This window comes from Mastomys coucha, unplaced genomic scaffold, assembly GCF_008632895.1.
Source record: "Mastomys coucha isolate ucsf_1 unplaced genomic scaffold, UCSF_Mcou_1 pScaffold7, whole genome shotgun sequence".
In the NCBI taxonomy this organism is placed as follows: domain Eukaryota; kingdom Metazoa; phylum Chordata; class Mammalia; order Rodentia; family Muridae; genus Mastomys; species Mastomys coucha.
This window is the reverse complement of record NW_022196913.1, coordinates 50,379,030-50,384,500: the sequence shown is the minus strand read 5'-3', so window position 1 is coordinate 50,384,500 and position 5,471 is coordinate 50,379,030. Positions and strand designations below refer to the sequence as shown.

General features: G+C 43.0%; 1 protein-coding gene across 14 annotated transcripts in view; it reads left to right on the top strand.

Annotated features, from left to right (window-relative positions):
- Nucleotides 1–5,471, top strand: part of Atxn1 (ataxin 1) — a 423,758-nt gene that overhangs the window by 284,048 nt on the left and 134,239 nt on the right. Inside the window, exon 1 of one of the 14 annotated variants that reach the window (XM_031359331.1) lies at nt 18–364. The exons of the other annotated variants lie outside the window; for them this stretch is intronic. The gene's annotated coding sequence lies outside the window, so the exon portion shown is untranslated. Of the gene's footprint in view, nt 1–17; nt 365–5,471 lie in introns of those variants that run through there. 14 annotated transcript variants of the gene reach the window in all.

The window sequence follows — 5,471 nt, the reverse complement described above, 5'->3', positions numbered from 1 at the left end:
ATTCAATGCTGGGGAAAGACTGACTGTGATTTAAACAAAAAGGAATCTTTGAGAGGGTCTGATGATCTGTAACTCTCAAGCGACTCAAGCACCACTTTGCTTTCCCAGGTCGGGTCCTGGAAGAGTCTGAGTCTCATGCAACCCTTTCACCATTTATGATCTCTTTATCCTCTCTCAAAGGGGCTTTGACATAGAGGCTCAAAAAAGATAGGCTGGGCTTCCTGTGGTACTCAGAGAAGAGATCAAAACAAACTCCGGTCCCCAAGGTGAAAGCTCGGTCCTTGGTGTGGGACAGCCTGGACAACATCTCTGCAGGCTATCCAAAGGACAAGCCGTTTAATGAGTAGCTATTATGGGGTGCCAGGTAAGTTTTATGTGTTCGAATTTTCAGTGGACTGTTAAGAAATCATGACAAACTTTCCCCACCGCCATGTGGCAGATGTGCTGGCTGGAATGGAAGTGATTGGTTTAGCAACATGTTAGTAGTAAACATACTGAGTGGGCAGCTGTCTCTGAGTTATAGACCCATATCCTCTGTGCTAAGGAACCTTCTCCCTTCAAGGCAGAACAGTAAAGTAGATGGCAAGGAAGTAGGAGGTCATTGTCACAGGACACCAAAACTGTTCCTCGGGTCCCACTACACAGCCTGGCAACCTGTTGTCTCAATGTTGAGACCAGCTTTTGCCTAGTTGACCCCAAACATGGAAAAGGAGAGAAGAAAGCCAATTGAGCCATGAACGTATAGTCTGTATCCAAAACTGAGTGTGTGTGGCAGACAGTTCTGAAGGGCAGATGTGGTTGACTGACAAACTAGCCTCCTTCCTTCCTTCCTTCTTTCCTTCCTTCCTTCCTTCCTTCCTTCCTTCCTTCCTTCCTTCCTTCTTTCCTCCATCTCTCCCTTCCTTTTCTTTCTTTTTTTAAAACAGGATCTGATCTGATAGCCCAGGCTGGCTTGGCACCTACGATTTCACCCAGACTATCTCCAAACTCACAGCCATCCTTCTGCCTCAGCTCCCAAGTTTTAGAATGTTAGGTGTGAGCAGACACATCCGGTCTCTTTTCTCATTTATTCCTTGTGTTTCCACATAACCCCACTGTTGCAGTAATCACCCACAGGTTACAAGCATCATTCCTTGCCTTGCCTGGTAGCTTGCAAATATTTTTAGTACCAGTTCCTCTTACAAGCACAATCTTCTGAGTTACATCAACATAACAAAACTGATAAAAGAGAATTGTGTTAGCATAATGTATGCCAGACATCAACGTAGAACACTAACTTATTTGTTTCGGTAAGGGGAACAATGAAGGCGTGTGATGAGCCGGAGAAATTTGAAGTCAGTTTTATGGATGGCATCCATAGTCCTTTTGAACTTTGGTTCTCAATTTCTTTCCTTTTGCTGTTATTTTAATTTTGCAAAATCTTGAGAGGGGGGATATCTTGCTTTACCAAAATGGGGAATTGTAACAGGGGATTTTGATTTAGTAAACTAGTGACATGTCACCTTAAGAATTTTCCCTCTGCTTATATCTTATGCACCTAAAACACAAGGAAGAGGAGGAAAATGTTACTCTAAAGTCAAAAATCTTCAATATCGTATAAGAATTTTCACTTTTTCCTGGGTGGTGGCAGTGCATGCCTTTAATCTCAGCACTTGGGAGACAGAGGCAAGAACAACTCTGTTGGGTTTGTGGCCAACTTCATCTACAAAGTGAGTTCCATGACAACTAGGGATCCACATAGAAATCCTGTCTTGACCCTGGACCCCCCCAAAATAATTTTGATGTTTTAATTGATATGACTGTTTAGGAAACATATCATAGCTTCCTGTAGCCTAAGTTTTCTTAGAGGTAGAAAATGTTTGGTTATAACATCAATGAGCCTCTTGTGGATGTCCTAAAGAAAGCTTGTGGGATTTAAGTTTCTGTACTTGCTTTCCTGAGCCCGGTGATGGTAATTCTAACTTTGATTCTCTCACTGATGCTTGGCTGCCATTAGCAGGGTACCTTTGGCAGTCCAAAGCCAACAATTCAATCCAGTCATACCAGTTTATGCCACGCGGAGTTATTTTTACACATGAAAATCCACTGGCAACCAGCACGGGGGCTGCCTCTGTCTGTGATGTATTTGGCCATGGTGGAATTGTGGCCTTTTGTACAAATGAACGTAAGAGTTTATAAAAGGGGAGAAATGAGAATAGAGCTACAGTTTTTCTGATGAGAGGATATCAGCTGTGTGCAACTGAGACACTGGCCTGGAGGCTTTCTGAGCTGAGCAAACCTGGCTAGGTGGCCATTGCCGGTCACCACAGTCACAGGGTGGAAGCTAGCGTTGAGTTCTTGGATGGCTATGCAGCAAAGGGAGCAGATCTTCTGAAGGATTACTTTGATACAAGTCAGCTAATGGATATTAAAGAACAAGAAGCTTCCCATCAGAGTGCAATAGAAGAAACCCATTCCATCCGTCGGTGCTGCTGAAGATATCCCAACCAGAACTGGCAGATATCCAGCAGGTGTGGCTTCTCCTCTTGGACTGGAAGCCAGCCTAGAGGTTTTCAGAGTTTAATTGCAGGATCATCACTGCATAAGAGACCTTGACTATGATCCTTGAAGGACATCTTAGGAGACGTTTAGTCATCCAACAAATACATGGTGTGCCATCTTTGTGGGACTCCTATGGGCCCTGAACCAAAAGTGTCTCAACTGCCTTCCTTCAAGAAGCTTCATGCTAGCATAAAAGATATACATAAGAAGGAACAGGCTGGTTACATGACCTGTGTGGGGCTCTCAAGACCATGTAAAGACAGTGGGTATGAATTAAGGTGTCAAAAGGAAAAGGAAGACTGAGCTCTTGTTGTCTTTTTAAAGAGAGGGTCTCACTATGTAGTCCTTACTGGTGTGGAACACACTATGTAGACCAGGCTAACCTCAAATGCATGGAAATCTTCCTGCCTCTGTCTTCCAACTGCTGGGATTAAAGGTGTCTGTCCCCACACTACACTGCATGAGCAGGAACCAACATGTGCAGGTTTTGTGTGTCTCTAGGGTTAAGATTCTGAGGCAGAAATAAGACTAGGCCTGGAAGGTCAAAGAAAACGTAGGGCTCAGTGCACTGACTGAAAAGTCACAGGTAAATGATAATAAGCCAGGGGTGTGGCACCAGAAAGTTGACATCAGACTCTATAGAGCCTTCCAGGCCTTGATAAGAATGAGCAGTGTTTTGAACACAGGCATAGTAGGAGTTGTCACAAGTATAGTAGGAGCTGTCACAAGCATAGTAGGAGCTGTCATGAGCAAAGTAGGAGCTGTCACAAGCACAGTAGGAGTTCACACAAGGATAGTAGGAGCTGTCACAAGCATAGTAGGAGTTGTCATGAGCAAAGTAGGAGTTGTGACAAGCACAGTAGGAATTCACACAAGCATAGTAGGTGTTGTCACAAGCATAGTGGGAGCTGCTAAAGAATTTAAACAGACAGATTGGCCCTGATTCCAACTTTAAAATCACAAGGATGATTTTGACCCCACACTCTACACTTGGGCAGAAACTTTTATAAACTAACTTCTGCATTAAGCAATTTTCTACTATGTGACAAACAGGGGCTTTTTAGAAATGACAGTTAGTAGTGAAAACTCAATTTAAAAATAAAATGCAGATGCCCTGAGTCTTCTGGGAGCTTATACTTATTTGTATAAAAGCTGCATACTTTCATAAAGATGAAATTAGAAGTCTTATATGTAAAATGTGTAAGTTATACAACTACCACCTTGGTAAAGCTTATGCTAGGCACCAATTCTATTCCTTTCTGCTGACCACTCTTTTTATCGATACCTTTGTTATTGATGCTGGTGTCTTGTCAACCATCCTGATAAGTTAGATTTGCTAACCAGTCACCAACAAACCACTGGCTTCTAATGATACACACCACCATTAGGAATAAGTATCTCTCTCTCTCTCTCTCTCTCTCTCTCTCTCTCTCTCTCTCTCTCTCTCTCTCTCTCTCACACACACACACACACACACACACACACTTTGAGGCATACTCGCATGTAGTCAAGGCTGAACTCAAACTGATCCTATCTCTACCGCTCAAGTGCTTGGGTTGCCTGTACCACTATACTTGTTTTGTGTGGTGCTGGAGACAGAACGTGCTAACTAGGCATGCAGCCAACTGAGCTAGACCACCAGCCCCAGAAGACTCATTTTAAAGTTGTTTTTTTTTGGGGGGTGGGGGAGTGGCACACAATTCTTTCAGCTTTAGAAATAAGTTATCAAGCAGGTGTTCCAGGGAAGCCTAGGATCACTTACTGTGCTCTCAAAATTTTTTTGTATCTGGAGCCATCCATGATGGGGCATACCTGTGATCTCAGGATGCAGGAAGTGGAGACAGGAAGATGGGAATTCAGAAGTCCTCCTTAGGTACATAATGAGTTCAAGGCCAACCTGTCCTGTGTGAGGCCTTTTCTTAAAAACCAAAAAAACAAACACACCAGGATTGTGTATGCCTTCTCTAGCATCAGGCTTGCCTTTCACACAGTGGGGACATTTTGTAATTTCGTGCAGGATCCTGCTCGCCTTGAGTTTCTGAGCTACAGATCCCCAGCAAGCTTTCTACAGTATGTTTGGATTCCCTACTCCCACAATACAAGTTTTGTTTGGGTTTTCATACAAAGTCTCTATCTGTAGCTCAAGCTGGGGTTACAGCTCTGCCACCACATCTGACTCTCCATAATAAAGTTATGGCGGTTGCTGACACATGGCCCCATGAGGATGTATTTTATGGAAAGGAAACAGTACCATGTGAGGAATATTTTAGTCAATTGTAAGGGAAACACATTTGGGGTTAAATTGTTTCAAATCCTTTGAAACGTAGAAATTATTTATTGCACACCAAAGAGAGCAAAACAGCCTGCATAAAAGCCCCACCTGTGGAGTGTGTTTAAAATGAAATGCAGTTTTCTAGGCTCCATTCCTAGTAAGTCTGATTCAGAAGCCTGGACTGAGCAGACTTTTAATTTTAATAAGTGTCCCAAGCAGGCTGATGATGGGAATGTGAATTTTAATAGCTACCCCAGTGACAGCCTTGGGAATGAATATTTGAGAATCACCACTGAGTTCCCAGAGAAGTGTGAGCCTTGTGCTCACAGCACATATGAAATGAAGTAAGTCCAGACATAGAGACCTGGAAAGACGTTCTTCTGTCCTGTTGCCTCGGCCCAGGCAGTGTCACCTCATCTGCCCCATGCCTGTATCAAGGCTACTCTGAATTAAAGTCAAGCAGCATGTCCTCCATAGAGATCATAGTACTCAAGGACTCAGACCTCTCTTTTACATAAAACTTCTTTTTCTTTTCATGTTAAATAATAATAATAATAACAATAATAATAAAAGTAAGAATGAGGCTGGTGAGGGGTTATGTTGGTAAAGTGCTTACACATCACAGGGACCTGAGTTCAAGACATAGAAGCCACATTAA